This window comes from Saccopteryx bilineata, chromosome 2, assembly GCF_036850765.1.
Source record: "Saccopteryx bilineata isolate mSacBil1 chromosome 2, mSacBil1_pri_phased_curated, whole genome shotgun sequence".
In the NCBI taxonomy this organism is placed as follows: domain Eukaryota; kingdom Metazoa; phylum Chordata; class Mammalia; order Chiroptera; family Emballonuridae; genus Saccopteryx; species Saccopteryx bilineata.
In genome coordinates this window covers 306,171,198-306,196,175 of record NC_089491.1, presented here as the reverse complement: position 1 = coordinate 306,196,175, position 24,978 = coordinate 306,171,198, and the positions used below count along the sequence as shown (strand labels likewise).

The window sequence follows — 24,978 nt, the reverse complement described above, 5'->3', positions numbered from 1 at the left end:
CCTACTTGGTGTTTAACACAGGACCTCAAGAGAACGGGATGGAAGGCATCTGCTAAATTGAGCTTATGGAAGTGCACTCCAAGCTGGAAAGCACTACACAACTGAAAAAAGCAAAGGTTATTATTATCTGTTGACCTAAATTATGCACCACACCATCTATAAAATATGCAAAGACGCTGGAATTCTATTTGGAAGTAGCTGATGATGTAAATAAAAAATAATTTTTAAAATGCCCATAGGTTCAAAAGTAACCAGACTGTACAACCTATTAATTATATTGCCTAACAAATAGCTGTATGATCACCTTGCAGATTCAACTGCACTATATAATTTTTTGTGCTGAAAGTGTTTCTGTGCACTTTGCCCAGCCCACATTGCCTCTCAGCCATCTCCTGTTATATTCAGAAGTCGGTAGGCAAACCCTGGTTTGCTCAGTATTTTGGGTTACATCTATATTGAGAGATGAGGCCTCCTGGTTGGCAACAGCTTTGGAACGCATGAGAGCTTAGGAATCCTCGGTCCCCTCTCCTCACTCCTTTTCATACAGTTCATGTTCTGCCTCTAGCTCATTCCATCACAGGCTCTTCCAATGCTTATCTCACCACCCTAAATGGACTTTTCAAAAGCCACTTCTAGCCTCTTGCAGCATCCTATTGCCCTGGCCCACTCACCATTCCTGCCAGACACTCCCTCACAGCATGGGCTGCCCATTGGGCATGACTGCACAAACAAGGGGCATTGGCATGCAGGCCAGGCTGCCAGCCCACCAGCCCTTGTATGAGGTAGGTCTCTGATCTCTGCTTTTGGCCAATGAGAAACATCATGGAAACCCTGGAAAGACAGAGCCACATTCAGCCAGCCTTACCCACCACCCACCTATCACCTCCTTACCCAAATGTCTGCTTCCAGGAGGAGTGCTGAGCCCCACCCCTGCTCCATACGTTGGCCTCCAAACTGCTCCATTCCGAGGCATGGAGAAGAAAGTGCTCCTGGCACTTGGCCTTTCACAACTTTAATCCCTTTAGGTTGGTTCAAGCCAATTTCACATGGAGATCATGCTAGTATTCATACTGATTACACCTTCCCACCATGCAAACAGCTGCAGCAGTTAGCTTATCAGGAATGTTCCCCAGTGCCTGCAAAAACCAGCACTGGCTCCTGGGGGCTTTAGTCCTCTGGACACATATCTTCAGCAAATATCCTTGTCCCTAAATTCCCTCTGCAGCTCCCTACTTCCAAATGTAGAAATGCTCATATTCTAAAGTCAGAAATTTTCTCGAAATTTTTGATGGGAGAAACTGAAGGAAGATGGACAGTCTTACTTGTTAGGAGAGAAAGAGGGGATAAATGAAAGGAAAAGGAAGTAAAAGAAGATTTGCTTTCAGTAGAAGTGAAGTGTCCTAATAATACACACAAACTCTTTCTTCCCTCCTCCCCTTCTCTTTCTCATTCTCTCCCTCTCTCTCATACCCTTCTCCTCACTCCTCTTTGCCCAGCATGTGCATCCTTCTCCCTGCTCCTCTCCAGTGACAGTTTGGGTGCCCCAGCCCCTCCTAGCCCAAGTTCCCTGGGCCCCAGATTTTACCTTCCATGCTGGAAGTCAGGACCCACCTGGAAGACTCAGACCGCCGATTGGGAAGGAATGAAACAACACTCCGGACCTGAGCAGATTGCCAAGAGTGGTGGAGGCAGCTCCTTTGAGAAGGAAGGAGACGGAGAGCGCCTTCCCGGGAGCCCAGAAGTCCCCAGCCCTCCAAGGAAGGCTCTGGCGTCAGCTCTCCCTGCTTCAGCATTGACTGAAAACCAGGGCGAAGTCTCCCTATAAAGCAGCGGGGTCTGAAATCCGAAACTGCAGGTTGGCCGACTCCTATATAAACACACTCACGCCCCAGCTCCTTGGTCTGATGGCTTGCCCGCCCCTGTTCTCCTCCCTCCTCACCCTGCCTGCAATTTGGCAACATCAGACAGCCCTCTAGCTGCAGCTCCTCCAGACACCCAGAGCACAGAGCCCTGCAGGCAAGAAAGAAACTCGTCAGGCGCTGTCCAGTCTCTCCCGACTCGGAGTCATGGAAGTACGGATGATGGGCAAGTTCCCAGGTTAGAAGCAATTTCTACGCTCTTCCTCCACATCAAGGAATAACAGTCTCCTAAGGATCAGATGCCAGATAACTGGTCTGGAGTGTACTAATTGCTCAAGGCACTTTTCTCCCATCACCATCTCCGCTCCAAGTTCCTGTGTCTGGCTGTCACAGAGCCACCCTTCTCCCTAATGTTTCACCCATAATAGAATCAGGTCAGTTGAGAGTGGGAAGAGAAGTCCTGGTGACAATTGCCTCATTTTTCAAGTGAGGGACTGAAGCCAGAAAGATGAAATGGCTTGTCAAAGCGAGGGAGGGACTCCCGGCCGGATTTGGCGCGTCGGGTGGTAGAATGGAAAGAGAAGGCTTTAAATGTCGAGTGCAATCATGTTTTTGATTCCACTAGAGACTCACTTGAATCACTGAACGTGAAAAATTCACTTAACCTTTCTGGGCCTCAACTTCCTTGTTTGTAGAACGAGATAAATGATACTATGTGCGATAGTAATGATCAAATAAGGTAACACGTATAAAGCAGTAGGCACACAGTAGGCATTCAATAGAGACCTACCAGCCTCTGACTGTTCACTACTGCACACTCCCTTGTACTCTGACTCAAGAGGTAGCTCTAAATTGCCTTCAGTATTTACTGTTCTTCAGGTGTCGGTTTAATGCTCTCGTTCATTGTCTTTATGTCAATCTGACTAGTAACATTCGCAGGTCACTTTGTACAGTGCTCAGATGCAATGCTTCACGTCTGTAAAAGGAAATCTTTCATTTACAGACCAACATCACAGACTTGCACTGCAGACCTCCTTGCCGAAGTCTCCTACATCTCCACCTCCAGGATCCAAGCTTCAGTCCCATGAGCCCAACCAGCGGTTGAGCATTTCCCCAAAACTACAGGCATACCTCATTTTATTGAGCTTCACAGGTGTTGAGATTTTTACAGTTGGAAGGCAGGACCCTCCACCAGCAAAAAGATTGTAACTCGCTTTATTTGCACTGCTTGCTTTATTGGCAGGAGTGCAAATAAAGCTTCTGGCACCGAACCTGCAATATCCCCGAGGTAGGCCTGTAGTCTTTGCCTTAAACTCAGCATGTCTAAAGTAAAATTAAGATCACCATCCAGCCTAACCAGGCGGTGGTGCAGTGGATAGTGTCGGACTGGGATGCAGAGGACCCAGGTTCGAAACCCTAAGGTCGCCAGCTTGAGCGCGGGCTCATCTGGTTCGAGCAGAAGCTCACCAGCTTGAACCCAAGGTTGCTGGCTCCAGCAAGGGGTTACTCGGTCTGCTGAAGGCCCACGGTCAAGGCACATATTAGAAAGCAATCAATGAACAACTAAGGTGTTGCAACACGCAATGAAAAACTAATGATTGATGCTTCTCATCTCTCTCCATTCCTGTCTGCCTGTCCGTGTCTATCCCTCTCTCTGACTCACTCTCTGTCTCTGTAAAAAATAAATAAAATTAAAAAAAAAAAAGATTCACCATCCACTGACTAACTACGTTTTAGTACAGTCTCCAAGATAGAGTAAATGAAGATAGTGAGGAGCAATTAATTTGGTATGCTAACTTCCAGGTTAAGAAATAATTTTTAACTATCTACGTAATTACATTTGCCTAGAGTAGGGGTCAACAAACTTTTTATGTAAAGAGTTAGATAGTAAATATATTCAGCTCCATTAGCCTAATAGTCTCTGCTGCAAATACTCAGTTGTGGCTTTGTATACAAAAGCAGCCACAGATAATATGTAAACAAATGAGCATGAATTAATTAATAATTAATATGTAAACAAATGAGTATAAATGAATGAACATAAACAAATGAGCATAAATGAATGAGCATAAACAAATGAATATAAATGAATAGGCATGGCTGTGTTTTAAAAAAACTCTACTTGTGGACACTAAAACTTGAATTTCATATAATTTTAATGTGTCATACTACTTAATTCTTCTCTTTATTTTTTTTCAATCATTTAAAATGTAAAGATCATTTTTAGTTTGTGGCTCATGCAAAATTAGGTGGTGAGCCTGATTTGGCCCATGGGTCCTGCAGAGACTGGCTTAGAGCACCTCAGGAAGGACACAGCAGACACTGGGAACAGCGACCACCTCCAAGGAGGGGGGCTGATCGGAGATAGGCCAGGAGGGAAACTTTTCACTGACTACTACTTCTCTGTACCATTTGAATATTGTAATCTATGCATGTTTGAAACACTTTTATTATTAGTGGGCTCCCCATCTAAGTTCTCTGACTTCTATGACTGCCAACATTGACTGTCCCAAACAAGCTTCTAACTGCCAGATCAACTTTGAATCTCTCTATCCCAACACAGTCTCTCTCCCCAACAGTAATCAGTGTCCAAAACCCACTGGCCCAGTTCACCAAAGTGCCTCAGATTAGCTATCTATGCCTCTCCCTGCCATTGTCTTTACCACTCAACTGTCATTCCATAAGATCTAACTTGTGACTTGTGTGAAGCTCATTCCCAAAAAGAGAGACTGAAACTTTTTAAAGACAGGAACTATGTATTACAATTCCTTGCCTTCCCCCTTGCCTCCTACAACAGTGCCTTGCACCCTAAACAGTTGAAATTCTGTCAACAGTCACTTGATTGTTATCTCCCAGCCTGTTGGGAGAGGGTTTGGAATATAGAGAAAGATTCCCCCCAGGACAGAAGCCAGTTCCGAGACGTGCAGCAGGGCAGGCGCGCACAGGAGTGCAAGGCCTTTGATTGCAGGAATGAATATTTAGGGAGAGGAATGATGTTAGAGTCAAGACTTGGTCCAAATAAATCAGGAAGCCCCAAGGGAATTTCCCTTGAATTCCAATCTCTTACGCATTTGCCTAGTATGATAGGGAAATTCTGGTGGTCCCAGAATCAAAGCCTCCCACACTGAGGAGGAATCTCAGCGCTAAGCAGTCTGGCCTCCCACCCGATGCAGGGAGAGCTCTCTCCAGCGCCTAGGAAAAGTGAATGTGCCGCTGGGCCTCCTGCAGGGCCCAGATGCCCACTGTGTTTGCAGGTAGCCTGTCCCACTGTTGAAAAGTGCTGTTAGCATGATTTTCTGCTTCCACCTGTCTCCTGTTCTGGAACTAAACAGAAAAAAGATTGCCTGGATGAGCAACAAAAAAAACTAATGATAACTGCCAAATATAATAGAGTTCTTAAATATTTCTTCCTCCGAAGATACTCATAGGATTTTTAAAGACACAAAATCACTAACTCATTGAAACTAGAAACACCTTTGCTCAAAACATGTATCGCATAAAATTGAATATAGTTACTTTTCCTGCTTCCCAACATGAAAGAATTTAGATTATGCTGTGAAAGTAATTGTTTTATTTATGGGAGGCAATTTCACAATCACCTCTGGCACCATGGGTCCTAAAATCCCATTTTATACCCCAGGGAACTAATGATTAGAGGAGTTAGCTAATTTGCTCAAAATCATACAGCTAGTAAGTGGTGAAAGTCAAAATTCAAATCTAGGTCTGCCCAGCTTCAAAATTCAGTCTTTTTCCTGCAGTCCAACATTTCCACGACAGCAGGTCATCGACCTCACCCTGCCTCAGATACGTGCAGAAAAGATTGTTTCTATCATTTCCATCAGAAGCATGAAGAGATCAACAGCCTCCAGCAGTCCTGCAGTCCCTCCAGATCCCACCCTCCTGATGGAGAGAATGAGAGCAAAGGCGATCCAAAGCCAGGATGTCAGTGTCCCAGAGACATCCAAGGGGCAGAGAGAGGCCTCTTCCCTGCTCACACATGGTGCTCAGTCCTGTGCTTTTCCACAGCCAACTTCACAGGGGTCTGGTTCTAGCCTCCCAATAGGGCTCGGTATTTGGGAGCCCATGAAGCATGGCATTGTTTGGGCAGCACAAATACAACATTTACGGTCCAAATGTCAATTGGACCTGCAAACACAGTGGGCATCTGGGCCCTGCAGGAGGCCCAGCGGCACATTCGCTTTTCCTAGGCGCTGGAGAGAGCTCTCCCTGCATCGGGTGGGAGGCCAGACTGCTTAGCGCTGAGATTCCTCCTCAGTGTGGGAGGCTTTGATTCTGGGACCACCAGAATTTCCCTATCAATTCAATTTTATGCGTCCAACATTACGGTCCAAAAGGTCCTGGCACCTTTCTTTTGGTAAGTATCTGGCTGGCTCACCCAGGAGAGGGCTGGGGCCTCTTTGCCGCACATCCCAGTCACCCCAGGTCTAGGCAGAAGAGGTGGATAGGCACAGAAGAATCACAAACACTTAAATACAGCCACTGCCCCCGTCAGCTGCATCTGTTTGCCTCAGCACAGCCCCTGAGCAGCTCTGCAACATCTGTAGCAAGGCCCTTAGTCCATTACAGAAACTTAGCCTCAAATCTCTGAACCGTTCCTGATCGTCTATCCAGACAGAGTACAAAAGGCTCAGAGACTCACTCCACCACACAATCACCACACAACCACATCTGGCTCTCTTTCCAACCTAATGCAGGACCCTGGAGAAACACCTGATGGCGCTCCACCTCAGGGCACCTACCCCCAGAAACAAGCACATTTTTTTGGCTCATCTGGCCTCTGGGGCTAGCTGGACACCAGGGGTGACCCTCCTCATTTCTAAGGAAGGCAGCAGGAGTTTGAAGTTCACACACACAGAGTGTTAATATCGAGACAGAAACAGGCCCCAAGCTCACTGCTTCCCTTCTCAGTCCCAAAGAGAAAACACCCACCCTCTTTGATAGTCTATAGCCTGTACTGGCCCAAGGAAATCCATGATGCTCTCCCTCCATTGCCCCCATTCTCCATGGGTTATCCTTTAGAGCTTCACCTAGAACTCTGAAGCTACCCACCCTTTTATCTGTCATCTCCCGGGGAGATGTGGTCATTAGCAGAGAGCACTATGTAGGCGTCTAATTAAGCAATCAACAGCAAATGCAGAAACCTGTTCAAGCCTCCACACAGAGCATCTACCCGGGATCCTCTTACAGGCAACTCCCTCCCCTGAGCTTCCTGGAAAGGTCCCTATTGTTTGCCTGGAACACAGAAAAGTGTCCGATTCTGCCCTCCTTCTTATCTGTTGGCACTGACTTCCTGGCCTAGGCACCACCCCAGGGGGTGCCATTCACATGGAGCTCAGTGTGAAGAGTGCCCCCAGAACTGTGGCGCACAGTAGCCCCAGGTGAGTGAAAAGGTAAAGGTCCACAGATGGGAGGGACGGGGTATTCTAAGAGGATGTCCACCTACCTGGCATCTTTAGGAGTCCCAAAGCCATATCCTGCCGTGCTGGCATTTTGGGGTCAGGGCACAGGTAGCAGGAACCCCTGAGCCAGTTGGTAGGAGGTGGCAGAGGAGGTGGTGAGCAGCGTGAGTGGCTCACCACCCCTCCCACCTATGTTTCTGAGTACTCTCCCTTTTCTGCCCTGTAGCTTACCTGTTCCTGTTTCACCGTTTAAATGGAATGTTCCACTTGCCCTGGAAGCCCAGGGTGGGGGGGGGAAATTATCTGTTTAAGAAAAGCGTTCTTTTTTAGAGACTGAAATCTCAAGATTACATCAGATACTGAAAGAGATGACAGGTGGAGAAAATAGGACAAGAGAAACAGCAGAGAAGGACCCTTGCAGGACAAGATAGATTTGAACTTGTGCCCACTCCCCCTAGCCAAGGGATAGTCTAAACTAGAGCCTGGAAGGGAACAGACACCTGCTGCCTCTAAGGCTCCGGGCAGATCCCCCTCTCAGGTATCAGATGGGCACCCCTACAAGCTAGGGTGAGAAGCAGTGAGACCCTTCTAACCTCTTCTTCTGTGCCCCTCTTTGGATATCTTATCCTCCTTCTTCTAGGCCTTTATCTCCCGGTCAGAGACCTTTACCAGTGCCACCTACTACTTTCACAAAGGAGCAGGAGGGTAGAGATGCCTGTGTTGATGCCACAGCTTTTCAAAGACACAGTGTGTATGCCAGTAATGGGGGGGGGGAGGAGCACCTCAGGGACAAACCCAGGCCTTCTAATTCCACAGGGGTTCAAATTACCCCAAACCCTTACCCCTAGAGGTGAGTACCTACAGCAGTGCAGGCCCTCACTGCCCTTCTGTGCCCCAGGGCTCCATCAGCTTGGCTCAGAACCCTAACACACACTCTAAGATATGGAGGTTCTCTCTGACAGAAATGGAAGAACAATTTTTCTTTCTAGTCACTGGGTCCTGTCCAGCTGTTTTCCAACTCCTATGAAACAAATTGGACTTTGATTACAGCAGAAAAGATTTAGGTTAGACACCAAGAAGCACTAGAAATAAATGATAAGAGGAAGTTTAGTACTCTGTAATTGTGTTTTAAAAATATAGCCATTTCCCCTCTGTAAGGATGGTTTTCTTTTTAATTTTTAAATTTTATTGAGTAAATTAACTTTAACATGGTAACATTGATCAATAAGAGTACATAGGTTTCAGGTGAACATTTCTATAGCATTTGAACTGTTCATTATATTGTATACCCATCACCCAAAGACAAATCATTTTCTGTCACCATATATTTGTCCCTCTTTACTCCTCCCTCCACCCTCTACACCAATCCTTCTCCCCTGGTAACCACATCACAGATAAACTATGTCCATAATTCTCTGTTTTATATCCTACCTATGTGTGAAATCATACAGTTCTTAGCTTTCTCTGATTTACTTATTTTACTCAGTAATATGGCACTGTGTCATCATTTCTTATGGCTGAACAGTATTTCATTGTATATATGTACCACATCTTCTTTATCCAATCCCTTATTGAGGGACACTTTGGTTGGTTCCACATCTTGGCCACTGTGAACAATGCTGCAATGAACATGGGGGGTATATGTATCTTTATGTACCAATTTTTTTGAGTTTGGGGGATAGATACCCAGTAGAGGGATTGCTGGGTCTTATGGTAATTCTATTCTTAATATTTTGAGGAACCACCATACCTTCTTCCATATGATTGTACTAATTTGCATGCCCACCAGCAGTGAATGAGGGTTCCTTTTTCTTCACAGCTTCTCCAACACTTGTTATTACCTGTCTTGTTGATAATAGCCAATCTAACAGGTGTGAGGTGGTATCTCATTGTGGTTTTGATTTGCATTTCTTGAATAGCTAGTGAAGATGAGCATCTTTTCATATATCTGTTGGCCATTTGTATGTCCTCTTGGGAGAAGTGTCTGTTCAGGTCCTCTCGCCATTTTTTAATTGGATTGTTTGCTTGTTTGTTGCTGTACTTTGTGAGTTCTTTATATATTTTGGATATTAACCCCTTATAGGAGCCGCTGTTTGCAAATATCATCTCCCATTTAAGTTGGCTACCTATTTGTTTGATTGTCAGTTTCTTTTGCTGTGCAGAAGCTTTTTAGTTTGATGTAGTCCCATTCAGTTATTTTTGCCATTACTTCCTATACATTTTGGGTCAAATTCATGAATTGTTCTCTATTGTCAAGATCCATGAGCTTAGTACCTATGTTTTCGTCTATGTAATTTATTGTTTCAGACCTTATATTTAGGTCTTTGATCCATTTTGAATTAATTTTTGTGCAGGAGGACAAACTATAGTCAAGTTTCATTCTTTTGCATGTGGTTTTCCAATTTTCCCAGCACCATTTATTGAAGAGGCTTTCTTTGCTCCATTGTGTGTTTTTGGCTCCTTTGTCTAAGATGATTTGTCCATATATACGTGGTTTTATTTCTGGGCTCTCAATTCTGTTCCATTGGTCTGTATGTCTGGTTTTTCTTCCAAAACCATGCTGTTTTGATTATTGTGGCTCTTTAGTATAATTTGAAGTCAGGTAGTGTGATACCTCTGGCTTCATTCTTTTTCCTCAGGGTTGTTTTGGCTATTTAGGGTTTTTTATGGTTCCATATAAACCTGGTATTTTTTGTTCTATTTTTTTTAATGACATTGGGGTTTTGATGGGGATTGCATTAAATTTGGATACTGCTTTGGGTAATCAACATTTTAGCTATGTTGATTCTTCCAATCCATGAACATGGAATATTTTTCCATTTTATTGTGTCTTTTTCAATTTCTTTCAATATTTTATAGTTTTCAGTATATAGGCCCTTCACATCCTTTGTTAAGTTTATTCCTAGGTACTTTATTTTACTTATTTATTTATATTTTATTTATTTATTTATTGCTGTAATTGTCCAAAGTTTCATCACTGGCATATAAAAAAGCAGTAGACTTTTGTATATTGACTTTTTATTCTGTGACTTTACTGTATTGGTTTATTATTTATAATAGTTTTTTGGTGGAGTCTTTGGGATTTTCTATATACAGGATTATGTCACCTGCAAAAAGTGATGCCTTTACTACTTCTTTCCTGATTTAGATGCCTTTTATTTCTTTCTCTTCCTGATCGCTCTGGCTAACACTTACAGAACTACGTTGGATAAGAGGGGAGAGAGTGGGCAGCCTTGTCTTGTTCCTGATTTTAGAGGAAAAGCCTTCATTTTTTTACCATTAAGTATGATATTAGCTGATGGTTTGTCATATATGGCCTTTATTATGTTGAGGTACTTTCCTTCTGTTTTTATTTTATTGAGTGTCTTAAACATAAAGGGATGTTGTATCTTATCAAATGCCTTTTCTGCATCTATTGATAGGATCATATGATTTTTGTTCTTTGTTTTGTTAATGTAGTTTATTACATTGATCAATTTCCATATGTTGAACCATCCTTGTGCTCAGGAATGAATCCCACTTGATTGTGATGTATTATTTTTATAATGTGTTGTTATATTCGATTTGCTAATATTTTGCTTAGGATTTTTGCATCTGTATTCATTAGAGATATTGGTCTGTAGTTTTCTTTTTTAATGTTGTTTTACCAGGTTTTGGTATAAGCATTATGTTGGCCTCATAAAATGTGTTGGGGGGATATTGCTGCTTGTTCTATTTTTTGGAAGATTTTGAGAAGGATAGGTAAAAAATATTTTAATGTTTGGTAGAATTCACTAGTGTAGCCATTTGATCCTGAACTTTTGTTTTTGGAGAGGTTGTTGATAGTTGTTTTTATTTCCTCCCTGCTATTGGTCTATACAGGTTTTCCACTTCTTCGTGACTCAGTCTAGGAAGATTGTATAGTTCTAGAAATTTATCCATTTCCTCTAGGTTGTTGAATTTGGTGGCATATAATCTTTCATAATATTCTGATGTTTTGTATATCTCTGATGTCTGTGGTAATTCCTCCTCTTTCATTTCAGATTTTGTTTATATGAGTTCTTTTTTTCTTTTTCCTTAGTGAGTCTGGCCAGTGGTTTGTCAATTTTACTGATCTTTTCAAAGAACCAGCTTTGTGTTATATTAATTTTTTCTATAGTTTTTTGGTTCTCTATTTCATTTAGTTCTGCTCTAATTTTTACTATTTCTTCTGCTGACTTTGGGTTGCCTTTGTTCTTCTTTTTCTAGTTCCTTAAGGTGTGATGTTAGGTTGTTTACTTGGAATCTCTCTTGTTTCTTGATATAAACCTGTAATGATATAAACTTCCTTCTTATTACTGCTTTAATTGTATCCTAGAAATTTTGATATGTCGTGTTGTCATTTTCATTTGTCTGTATATATCTTTTGATCTCTGCTTTTATTCTTCTTTGACCCAGTCATTTTTTAGAAGTATTTGTTTAATTTCCACATTTTTGTGGGTTTCTTTACTTCCTTTTTACAGTTGAATTCTAATTTCAGAGCCTTATGGTCAGAAAATATGCTTAGTATAATTTCGATCTTCCTGAATTTGTTGATGTTAGTTTTGTGGCCCAACATATGGTCTATCCTTGAGAATGTTCCATGCACACTGGAAAAGAATGTACAATCTGACGTTGTAAGGATGGTTTAATGCTTGTTTTCATTTGTTACTCTCTTGGTCAGAAATCCAGTGGTTGCCCCCTCCCCTGCCTACCAGGCCTCACTCACTCCCTGTCTTGGTGTCCAAGGCCCACTACAGCACATCTCTGTTCATCTTTCGATGCCATATTCCACTGCTCAGTATGTAGACTTTCTAACCCTGCCAGAGCTTCTCAGTATTTCCCCAAAAGGCCTTAGGCATCTCTGCTTTGGCCATTGTAAAGCCAGGAGCTGCCATCATGGCCATTCACATGCAGGTTCACATTAGATTCGGACAGACAATAATGGAACAACAGAGCCAAAAACTGGTGGGCCATCAGGTTTACTCCTAGCTTGCATCTGGCTGGCAAGCAATACACACAGTGGGAAGACACTTCTCTTTCCATTCAGGGCTCCCAAAGCCACTGACTTATCCAAGTTTCCTAGAATCAAAGGTTTCTACCTCACCAGCCTTATTCACCTCTGTTCCCCATCTCGTTCTCTCTGCACAAACTGGCTTCTTGCTCAGCACTCCACCATCTTGGCTGCTTCTCCTGGCCTCCTCCACGTGGCTTTCTCTGCTCTCCTCTCTCATGATAATCTCAGGAACCAAGAGAGAGCAAGCTCCCGGTCTGCCCCACTTTATAGTATAGAAATCAAAACCTTTAATCCAATATACAAATAAGGGAGTCTCTGATACAAAGTCACTTATCTGAGTCATAATGGGATTCCTTGTGAGAGTGTACCACCCTACATCAAAAAGGGTGGGAAAGGCTTAGTCTTAAAACTAAGCCTTAGGCTATAAGAATCCTGCCTGCTGCCTGACCTGTGGTGGTGCAGTGGATAAAGCATCAACCTGGAATGCTGAGGTTGCTGGTTCAAAACCCTAGGCTTGCCCGGTCAAGGCACATATGGGAGTTGAAGCTTCCTGCTCCTCCCCCCTTCTCTCTCTCTCTCTCTCTCTCCTCTAAAATGAATAAATAAATAAAAATAATTAAAAAAAAGAATCCTGCCTGCTTATAGCCTGTCCCCCCACATCCAATGCAAACTATAAGCGAGCAAACATATATATCATTATTTACAAACTTATTTGACCAACAGCCATACCATCCCTACCCTATCCCCCAGAATGTCCCTCCTCCTCTCCAGCCGCCAGAGCAAGACAGCTTTAAGATAGCAGGTCTCAGCCAAATTGATTATCTGATAACCCGAGAAACTTCTCTAAAACACCAATTCCCAGATTCCGTCTTAGATGCCTGTTGAATCCCAACCCCCCAGGAGGCAGGTGGCCATTGTTTTTAGGCTGAAGTCAGAGTCACCTCTTCCAGAAGGCCTCAGTCTAACACCCCACCTACAGAGAGCTCCCTCCCCCGTGAAAATATGGGCATGAATTGCTCATTCATTCATAGACATTTTCTGAGCATTCACAGTGCTAGAGACTGAGACAAAATGATGTCCCTGCAACTCGAGGAACCCCCAATGTTGTGCTTGGAAACACAGACTAAACCAAACCCACAAAACCATGCTCCCCTCAAAGGCGGCCCAATGGGGGCAGAATGATGCAGTTGGGAGATGGTCAGAGGAGGGAGCAACATGGAATCAACAGCTCCTGAGAGGGAGGCTGGGTGCTCCAGAAAGGGTGCCACAGGTGAGAGGTGGCAGAATATCGGCCCTTGAGTAGGACAGGGGTCGTGCTGGAGGTAAGATTAAGCTCCATTTCTGGTGTGTTAACTGTGTGTCCACTATTGGGACTGCCCTATACTGAGGATCTTGTTTACCCCTCATAACTACTGAAGTGGAGGAGTGTTTGGGGCCAGGCTGTGGAGCACCACCAGGCATACAGTGGCTTCTGCTCAGTAAATATTGTCTCATTGATCAACAGGTAAAATGATCTTCACTCCCAGCAGGAAGAAGCCAAGATCTCTTCAGGAACCACTACAGCTCTGGGAAATATTTGCCTCACTTTCTAAACTATTAGAAGCAACACCAGGCCTGGTGAGGAAGGCGAGGCCCTGGCTGATGGGAGCCCAGCTCTCCTGGCACAGGATGAAGGTGGGTGTCAGAGCACACCCTGTCCCGACAGGAAACCCCAGGGCGGCCTGGGGAGACAGCTGCCCTGAAGAACGACTGTGGGTCGCTCAGAATGGACTACAGGAGAAATGCTCTCAATGGGCCAGCCCAGTGGTACCCAACATCCCCAGTAGTTTCTTACCCCAAACGTGGGACCCATGGGCACAGGGTCTCCTCGGCACGCCCCAGGGCTGGCAGAGCCTCCCTGGCTGATCTTTTCCTTCCCCTGCTCCAGCGGCGCAGCGCCTTAGGTGACCCATCTCTTCTAAAAGGTCACAATTTCCCTTCGTTTCCACTTTTGTAGCCATCCAGTTTTGAGTTTAATTTTTCTCTGGCTGGCAGGCATCTAAACGTATTCCCCGTTGGATAAGTCAATATGGCTACAAACTACCTGGGTAAGAATGACACTCCCAGGCAGAGAGAAGCCACAGTGCACTCTTCCATCCTCTGGCCTGTGCATTAGGACGTTCCCAGGGCAGAGATTACTCTGCTGTATCTCACCAGGGGGCAGCTACGGCTGAGAAGCCCAGGAGCCAAATGATAAACCTCAGACAGGTGAGGCAGGTTCTTTGTATCCACTTCCTAAACACCTCCATGATTGTTACTGTGGAATCACACTATCAACCATGACCTGCAGGTGAAATCGCTGGCACGAGAAGCCAGGAAACCTGCATGCCAGTCTGCTCTGATGAGCCTTGGCCACACCGCTGAACACCTCAGTGCCTCTCTTCCTCCACCTGTGAAATGGGGCAGAAGCTCTGCTACCCTAACTCAGTTGTTGCAAGTGTAAAATAACTTCATATAGAACTCTTTCAAAAGTCAAGCCTAGCCTGACCAGGCGGTGGCACAGTGGATAGAGCGTCGGACTGGGATGCAAAGGACCCAGGTTCGAGACCCCGAGCTCGCCAGCTTGAGCGCAGGCTCATCTGGTTTGAGCAAAAGCTCACCAGCTTGAACCCAGGGTCGCTGGTTCAAGCAAGGGGTTACTCGGTCTGCTGAAGGCCCGCGGTCAAGGCACATACGAGAAAGTAATCAATGAACAACTAAGGTGTTGCAACGCGCAATGAAAAACTAATGATTGATGCTTCTCATCTCTCTCAGTTCCTGTCTGTCCCTGTCTATCCCTCTCTTTGACTCACTCTGTTTCTGTAATAAATAAATAAATAAATAAATAAATAAATAAATAAATAAATAAAAAGTCAAGCCTAAAAGCAAAACATATGATACTGTTGATGGAACACACTGATCAGCTCAAAAGGAGGCCCAGGTACTTCGGGCCCTTGGCAATCAGCCCTCATCCTGGGCTCCCATATTCTGGGCCCCCAGCTGGGGCTCCAGGCTAGAATGCCATTCTCTTGACATGAGTCCAGTAAGGGGCAAGGTAATGACCAGCAATATCCCCACAGCTAGATCTCCAGGAACAAATGCCAGAGCCAGCAGCAGCCGTCTCCTCACACTGCCTTCAGGGCCTCGCATCTGGGAACCACAGGGCACCTTTCCATGTCTCAGAGCCCCGCACTCCCAGCGGGAGCTCCACCTTCTTCGGAAAAGAAGGCCACCCTGGAGCTGCCATGTCTTTTTCCTCCTTCTCTCAGTTTTCCGTTCACTACTCAACTTGCTTTCTGAGCAGATCCCACAGGACAGTGACTTTCACACTGGAATTTTTGACTCATGAGTGGGTTGGGAAAATCAATTTAGTAAATCAAGATGGGTGTTTTTTTGTGGGTTTTTTTTTTAATTTAATGGAATAAAATAGAAGATACCAGTGTATACTTGGTAAGAGTTAAGTATTAATATGTGATATTAATATGTTAGAATCTTGACTCAGTCTGACCTGTGCTGACACAATGGATAAAGCGTCGACCTAGAATGCCAAGATCATCGGTTCAAAACCCGGGGCTTGCCCAGTCAAGGCACATACAAGAAGCAATTACTATGAGTTGATGTTTCCTGATCATGCCCACCCTTTCCCTTTCTTTCTCTCTCTCTCCCTCTCTCTCTCCCCCCTCTCCTCTATCTAAAATCAATAAAAAATAAATAAAAATAATCTTGACCCAGACACTTAATCTGTTTCAGTGTCTTCATCTTTAAAATGGAGACACTGCTAGTATCCACCTCATAGGGCTGTTGTGAGGATTATATTAGTTATATATATAAAGCATTTGGAAAAGTACTTAGCACAAGTGTTAAATAAAAGTGTAATTTTGTGTATTATAGATGTGTGTGTGTGTGCATGCAAACATCTTTGCTTACAAGGTAAGCATCTCCCCATAGTGTGGAGAAAAAACTGAAGCCATTGCTTTGGGAAAAGCTCTCCAAGGACAGCATGTGCTGCGAGTCCAATTCCTGGGTCTCACAGGGTTCACAGGTGCCCAGAATAGGTGGGGTAGGATGGGGGCAGAGAGGATTCTTGGCCTTCTCTTAAAAATCCAGAATAATGCCATCGCACTGCAAATTCTGCCTGATCTCTTTTGAAAAACAAATCCTCAAGCCAAATCTGGCTCGTGCCAGGCAGCCAGGCACCTGGAAGTGAAGCAGGAAGCTATTCCAGGGGATCTTGTGGCTTTTCTTTGTGCCAAAGAACTGGGCAGGGGAGGGGGTCTGGGCTCAGTCACCCTGGGCTCTCTGAATGGACAAGGCTGTTGTTGCAAGGCAGATTATGGTAGAATGTTAGCCAGAGGTCACAACTGCCTGGATGACCCTTGAGAGCATCCACAGGACAGTAGAAGGAATCAGGCAACATGGACAGAACAGTGCTCTACATAAAGCACCACTTAATGAGAGCCAAAGACACTGAAATCTCATTCTGACCCCACGGCTAATGTGCTGTGTGACTTCAGGCAGGCCACAGCCTCTCTGATCTTCAGGTAGCTCATCTTAAAGATGGGGACAAAGGGAGAAGAGGAAGTAAACTGTGCCCTAGCCTACTGAAACCCTTAAAGGATTAAATCCATTGTCCTGGGTAAGGTTGCCAAGGCTCTTCACAAGCCAGCCCACTCTCCAGCCTCCTTCCCGGAAGCCCATGAAGGGTTCCCTGTGCTCCAGCCCCTGACCATGCCAACATATTTCCAGTTCCCGTGCTGCCTGGTGCATCTAAACCTCTGGGCACGCTGTTCCTTCTGCGGGAGCTGCACCCGCCCCACCCCTCCCCCATCCTTTAAGGCTCTGTGCAAACCTGCCCTGACCTACTGCTGCCCCTGACTTCCACCCAGGCAGGCTTCCCTCCCCTGTTTCCAAGCACTCTGTGCATCTAATCTTATTTTTCTTAATTCTGTGTCTACAAGTCTGCCTCCCCTGCTAGACTGTGAACATTAAAGGACCATGTCAAAGTCATCTTTTATTCAACAAACATTTAGTAAAAGTCTGCTCTGGGCCAGGCTCTGTTAGGTGCCATGATGCAAAGGAGAGAAAGGTAGTCTCGTGGTCCAGTGCCCCTAGTTCTTAGGATAGTACTGGCTCAGAGGGACTAGCTGTTGCAGAGTTAGGAAGAGCAGGCCCCAGGCTGCCCCTGGGCCCTGCACTGCAGGCCTTGCCTCCTCTCCTTTAGCAGGAGATAAGGGATATTGGGTGGAAGGAACTAAATACAGAAACCATGACCCCTTCCTGAGTACTTTACTATGTACTAGGTAGGCACTGTTGCCAGTACTTCAGACACATTGTTTTTCTTCATCTTAAATGCTGACAAAAGCCTTCATAGATAAGAAGAGTGGTGTCCAGAGAGGTTAGGAAACTTGCTTAAGGTCACAAAGCAGGTGGCTGAGCTTAGATGGGACCTTGGGCCTGTCTGACTGCCCCCTGCCCTTAGTCCATGCTGCCCAATTTAAGTACACTAACAGATGAGCACCTGCATGCCTAGACATCTTTGTAAAAGGAGGAAATAATGGCCCATTAACCTCAAGGCTCTGGATAGTATGACTTTAATCCTAGCGGCCCAGGCAGCCTTCTGGAAATTCTCTGTTGCCTTCCTTTCCCACTGCACCAGCGCTTCCCAGAGCTCTAATGAGCCAGGCTGGCTCCCACCCTGCCTGGGGAAGCAATGGGACTGCACATCAAAGCTTTTACCACCTTCAAAAGTGTCATTAGTGGCTGCTTTGCAGGTTGTCCCAGGCCCCTGCAGCCCCAATCAATGTCCCTATTATCCAGAGCTATCAACCCCTGGGATTCTGCCCTTAATGGGGAGACAGCAGACAACGGGCACCCTGTGATCTACTCCCCCACCAATCACCATCACAATTCTCTCATCCTCCTGCACTTCCCTACCAAGCATTTTCCTCTGAAGGCACAGTTGTGGCCACTGCCCACACAACCCCTCTGCCTGGGTTTCAAGGTTTCTGTCCTACCATCCCTTATTCCTCTCACTCTTCTTCTGTGGACCCCACACCCAATCAAACCAAGCTAACTGGCCCCAGGGGTTTTGTAAATGCCCTTCCTGTCTCATGGAGTGTTGTTTTACCAATGCAAGTTCTATTTCTTCTTCCTATCCTAAATCTAAGTCATCTCCTCCAGGAAGCTATCCCTGATAGACCATGCCCACCCCTGATCTTGCCTTTGTTTTGCATTTCCTCGGAATTGAATACCTTCCCTGCATTTACACTGGTTGGAGCCATTTTATTATATTCATTACTTTGACAGACATTTACTAAGGATCTACAACCATATGCCAGGCATTTATTATGTGTCTACTGTATGCCAAGCACTGTGCAAGGCACCGGGCATTCAGTGCCCTCCAGGAGCTTGTGCTCCTGTTAATTGCCTTCAGGCCCTTTTTGGGGAGGCCCACCTCTGCGCTCGGATGGGAAGCTTTCTAGGAGACTGTCTCCTCTTTGTTCCATCCCAGCACCTGACATTTACGGAGGACTTTTACTTCTGCAACATGCTTTTACATCCATTATCTCATTGTATCTGCACACTACCCCTACCAGGAAGAGTGGAGGGGTTTATTATTCCATTTGAAAGATGGAATTACTGAGGCCCAGAAAGATAAAGTGACCCCAGCTGGTTACCAGCTAGGTCATCCACAGAATTCAGGTCACCTGGCCCCCACCCCCCAGGTGGGTGGCCTTTGTACCATACCACATGGACTAGGATCATAGAGAGCTACATAGAGACCAAGTGATGCTCCATCTCTCATCCTCTATCACTGCCACCCAATGTCAAGGAAGAAGACTGAAGCAGAAGTGGAGGGTGTTATAAAATGCTGTATAACCGGGAAGTTTGAACAAGTTTGTCCTTATATTCCTCACAGAGGATGGGCACTCAGTACATATTGGCCAAATGAATGAACCACTTATCAGAGAGGCACATGGCAGAGCGTACGAGCTAACTAATAACAACAGCTATTTGAGTGCTTGCTTTGTGTCAAGCATAATTCTAAATGCAACTCATTTCATCCTCACAACTTTTAAGGTGCCTGTTATCATCTCCCTTTTACAGATGAGACAGAATGAGGTTAAAAACCCAGGGTGACACCTGGGAGACCACCTCCAGTACTGCGCTCTTGATCACACTAGCCAAGGACAGGTCATATGTTCCACCATCAGGATATCACTCAGTTCTCATCACAAGCTACTTAATGAGTGTTCTGGTGAGTGCTGAGTGAGGACTGAAGTCACACTTCTGCCCTGGGCCCTGAGGCTCCGTAGGAGCCTGCGGGAGACTCTGCTGTAAAGAGGTATGACAAAAATCCAGCTTGGGGGGGGGGGGGGCCCGCTCCGTTTGGCTGCACAAGGACTTCATGAGTCCTCTGCACTGTCCACACCCCAGAGTCTTGCAGCTCCCATGGGCCCGTCCCCAAAACAGCAGCTCCTCCCTCTGACCTGATTGCCAAGCCAAGGCTCTTGGATTATAAAGGTGGGAGGAAATTTCTAGCATCTCAACCAAGCCTGAAGTAGAGGGCAAGGTTAGGGACGATGAAGTCATGTTTGTCACTGGGACAACGATTTGTAAATAGAATAGAGAGGGTCCGTGGTGAAGAACCCCTTTATGGGATGTGGTGGGATGGGACGGAATGGGGTGGGATGGAACAGGATGTCATGGGACAGGGTGAGAATAGGTGGGGCAGAATGGGGCTAGGCAACTCCAGCCGGGGCAATTTTTTAGACCCCATCAAAAAGGAGGCTCACACTTAAGAAAGTCTCAGTACCAACAAGACAGAGATGGGGGCCAAAGAAAAAGAGCATAGGAATAATCTTCTCTGACATCAGGTTTCTCCAACAACATCTTAACTGGTAGAAATAAGATTCAGATTGGACCGAGAAAGACTATCCCAGAAAACACCAAAGCTAAAGTTTTCATGCCTAAAGGGTGCTGAATTCCAAGTCAATTCTGATCTTAGTGTTTCTATATAACTTTGGGCCAGTTGTTTACTAAACCTTCCACAGACTTCAGCTTCCCCATTTATTAAAAGGATATCATGTTGCTTGTTTGCTTCTTTATCCCTTGAGATAGGGACTGTGCTAGGGTAAAGGAGATCAGAGACCAGACCACACTGGGAGTTATTTAGAGAAGGTGCGGAAATGCAAGATCTGATCAGGATCAGAGCACGTATTGTAAGCAGGCAGCAGCCACCTCCAGGCTATACCTGGCAGCCCAGCTGCAGGCAGAGAAAATCAAATGTCCTGATTGCATCCTGATTGGGTTCTAGTGCCTGGGAGGTAGGGAAGATGTGCTTCATGCACCTTGGGTAGGCAACATCTGAGTTCAGATCTCCGGGGTCAGCATGGAGCTGAATAGCAAGAAGAGGGGTTCCCGTGAGTTAAGCAGCACAGACAACTGCAGACCAGTTCAGAGGGCTGGCAGAGCAAGAATCCCCAGGGATAGGGCGGCCACCTGTCCCAGTCTGCCCAGCACTGAGGGGGGTCCCTGAATGCAGGATTTTCAATGCTAAAATGGAGAAAGTTCCAGGCCAACCAGGACAAATTCGTCACCCGACCAAAGGGCTCATACATGAAATAAGCCTGTGGTTTGCCAAAGTACCCATGGGCACCACATGGAATCTTCATGTTCAGAAATATTGAGGGCTCGGGTATCTAAGGTTGGGAAGCTGAGTGCCCCATGCCTGCCCTGGTGAGCCCTTGGCACTGGTTACTGCGGGCATGTCCCGGCCTCACCAGGCTTTGGTTCCTCTAAGATTTGGGTAAGTCTACCTTCCCAGCTGGAGGATAAGATACTGTTAGAAATAAACTGAGGTCTCTCAGGACCCTGACCCTGAGAAAGGTCTTTCTTAGTGATTTCTCAGAACAGCTCATGAGCAAACCCGGGAGGAGGCCACAGAGTAGGACTCCGCTTCCTGGCCGTCCCAGAGGTCACTTAGCGTGTCAAAGAGCTCAGTGTCCAGGCAAATAAGGGGTGAAGGATGGGCAGGGGGAGAAGCAAGAATAGCCATTTCCAGGCTTCCGACCCAAACACAGCTGAGCTGCCATTACCTTACAGACTGGACAGAGCAGAGAAAGAGGCAGTGCCCCATTCCTTACCTTCCCAGCCCCTCCTGAACAGGTCCAGCTCAGCGAGCTGAGTCCCCTGGCTTGAACCCACTTCATTTTCCCTTAAGCTGCTTTGTGGGGCAGTCTGCTAAGCACTTGACGTGTCCAGTCCTGCGGTAGCCGACTTTCTCTACGGCCAAGGGCAGGCTCTAGTTCCCTGCCCCTTCTGCCAGCTGAAACAAAGCCCAGACTCAGACTGGGCCCCTGAGTTCATGGAGACCAGAGGGCATGAGTAGATACTCAGCTCCTCTGTCCCTTAAAGGCAGTGTGTCCTATTCTAGGGCCAAGGACAAGGAACAGGGCCTAAGAAGCCAAGAGAGAGCTTCTCCCTCTGCCTTTGCCAACTACAGTCATTTTTTTAAAAAGATTTTATTTATTGATTTTAGAGAGAGAAAGTGGCAGGGGGCAGGGGGAAGGGGACAGAAAGCATCAGCTTGTAGTAGTTGCTTCTGATATGTGTCTTGACCAGGCAAGCCCAGGGTTTTGAACCAATGACCTCAGCATTCCAGGTCGACACTTTATCTACTGCGCCACCACGGGTCAGGCTACAGTCATTTCTTAGTTCACCCTCCGTTTTATCAGTGCCCACTATGCGTACCACACTGGGACAGGAATGGAGTTCGGAGACCCTGACTCAGGAGCCGAGGAGGAACAGGAGGGCACTGAGAGCCTTCCCAATGCTCAGTCTGTGCTTGGCTGCCCCACTCTGTGTCCCCACACACCCAGGCAAGTGAGCACATGCCGAGTCGGGAGATAAAAGGGAAAGAGAAGAAGCCAAAATCCTAGTTTGTTCACAAAGCAGAGCTCTGTGGAACAGATAACCAAGCTGTACTTCAACTTAGAACACATTTCTAACAAGCAGCTTTTACTGCCCTAAACCCTAAGTCCAACCCTTAGGTTCAAGCTAGGGAATGAAATGAGTCTAAGGGGAAATGTACTCAAGTTTATTTTCCTTCTCTTTGACTGCTTCATTCATTCATTCATTCATTCATTCCATTCCATTCACATTTCATGAGAGCCTTCCGTGTGCCAGAGCAGAGCTAGGCACTGAGACTCAGAGGGGAGTTCAGTTTGACCTCACTCAGCACCTACCGTCCCCATCATTCCCATTCTGGCTATACGATTCTAATGGGTCACAGCTGTACGCTCACTGCCCAGACCCTGGGGTCCTGTGCGTAGGCTGGGAACGGTCCAGGCAGAAGCCCGCTCTGCACAGCAGCCTCTGTAGTATGAACTTACGGACAAAGAAGCTACTTGGGTTTCTGCGTCTCCCCAGCCCCCCACCCCCGCCTGGATGGAAACTCTGCCACTCTCAGCTCACATGCTCAAGTCACAAGGCTGAGCTCCCAGGAAAAGTAGCTCAAGGATGTAACGGGCGGGAGCCCAGTGAAGCAGAAATACAACATTTCATTTTGTTCCTTATGTACTAGTGTCCTTTTTTGATGCCTAAGAAAGCAGCTCTGGCTTATGTTTGCCCAGCCCTCCGGCCTCTCCTTCCCACCTGGAACTGAGGCCTCGCTTCCTGTTTATCCTCAGTTCCATTCCTGTCTGTGTCTCGGCGAAGGCCGTGAATGGTGTCTTGTCTGTACTGCCCAGAACATGGAGAGTTACAGGAAATAGCCAGTGATAAGGAGCTAACACAGGACAAACGCGCTTGGTGCCTACCAGTCTCTCTCTCTAAGCCCCTTCTCAGGAGCCCTTCCTGGCCTGCAGTCTCTGGCCCACTTATGCCAAAGAGCGTGCCGAGAGCCCTGTGGTTGATTGGCACCTCCTCTGCCCAGGCAGGTTGTTGTGTTTAATTGTCTAACTGCAGGTTTCCATACCTGGACGGGCAAGCAGCTGTGCCGGGGGCCCCGGGGGACCTCAAGCTCTCAGGGAGGAGGTTTGATCACCTGGCTCTCTAGACCCGAGGCCTCAGGGGGCCTCCTCAAGGGCAAGAGACAGCCCAGGCCTCCAAAAGGGAAAAATACAAGATCAAGTCTAAGCCAAACCACATGTCCTCCAGCCCCTCCCCACTGCTCCCATTCTTAGGGCAAGGACAGAGCAGGTATCAGAGAGCCAGGGTGGCCAGGTTCGCTTTCCCTTTGCAGTCACATCTTCTGACTGTTTCAGAAAGCAAGTTCCTTGTCTTCTCTGGACAAAACCTCAACATCCTTAAAATATGGGCTAGAGCCCTGGCTACTTTGAGATGATCCTGGCAGGAGTAAGAAGGATAGAAACTGCTATTAAATGCTGCTTGGGGCCCTGGCCAGTTGGCTTAGTGGTAGAGTGTCAGCCCAGCGTGTGGAAATCCCGGGTTCGATTCCCCGGCCAGGGCACACAGGAGAAGCGCCCATCTGCTTCTCCACTCCTCCCCCTCTTTTTCCTCTCTATCTCTCTCTCCCCCTCCCACAGCCAAGACTCCATTGAAGCAAAGTTGGCCCAGGCACTGAGGATGGCTCCATGGCTTTCACCTCAGGCACTAGAATGGCTCCCATTGCAACAAAACAAGGCCCCAGTTGGGCAGAGCATCGCCCCCTAGTGGGCTTGCCGGGTGGATCCTAGTCGGGAGCATGCAGGAGTCTCTCTATCTCCCTGCTTCTCACTTCAGAAAAAAATACAAAAAAGAAAAATGCTACTTGAACCTCCTTATTGATGAATTTCAGAACAAGTAGTAGACAATTCGACATCTATGACATACAGTCAAATTTCAATCATCTCCCACTACTCTGTCCTTAGGTAGTATGTGTAGATTTTTCCAGTTAGATACTGGATTGAGCAGATGATTCAAAATAACAATAGCTGTCATTTATTGAGTGCCTACTATGTGCCAGGCACTGTTTACATTATCTAAGGTACTATTCATAACAACCCTGTAAGGTCAGTAGAGGGAGGGCTGCAGAGGGAAATTAGCTAACTTGCCCAGGGCAAGCACCTACACAGTGTTGGATCAAAACCACACTCGAGCAAACTGACCCCAGTGCTTCCCTCTTAACCTCACGCGTGTGTACGCACATGCTCTGCAAACTATACACTATCATATAAGTACAAAGAGTTATTATGAGGTAGCTGAGAGGAGTGTGAGCCAGGGGTGGGTGCAGGGTATAGTCACAGATTTGTGTCTGAGAATGAACTTGATTAAATATAGCTGAACTGCACTTCACAGCTAACTGGAAAAGTTATCTGGAGTTATCTCGGGCTCTGACTCCATCAACACAGAGACTTGAAGTGTGACTAAACGAAGATGCAAAGAACTTTTTCCAGGGCTCCCAACCTGGCATTTATGGGATGCCTGCCTTACCGATCCACAGAGGCCCAGGACAGGTGGGACTGGGCCACCCCACTGCCATGGAGCCTTGGCCTCCTCAACAACACCTCCCAGAGAAGGAGGCCTTTGTCCAAAGTAAGAGATCACTTACTCTGGGATGAAAGAAGTAACATCTAATTGGAGAGAGTCATTAATAGACAATTAGCTTGTAATGAATTAACGAATCTAGGCAATAGTCATCAAGGCTGCTAGCATCACAAAAAGA

At 46.2% G+C, this 24,978-nt stretch overlaps 1 protein-coding gene across 15 annotated transcripts in view; it reads right to left on the bottom strand.

Annotated features, from left to right (window-relative positions):
- The window catches only part of PLEKHA6 (pleckstrin homology domain containing A6), a 145,642-nt gene that overhangs the window by 75,790 nt on the left and 44,874 nt on the right, over nt 1-24,978 (bottom strand). The window contains exon 1 of one of the 15 annotated variants that reach the window (XM_066261622.1): nt 7,324-7,452. The exons of 13 other annotated variants lie outside the window; for them this stretch is intronic. The gene's annotated coding sequence lies outside the window, so the exon portion shown is untranslated. Of the gene's footprint in view, nt 1-1,611; nt 1,727-7,323; nt 7,453-24,978 lie in introns of those variants that run through there. One more of the 15 variants, XM_066261625.1, reaches the window with a different exon arrangement.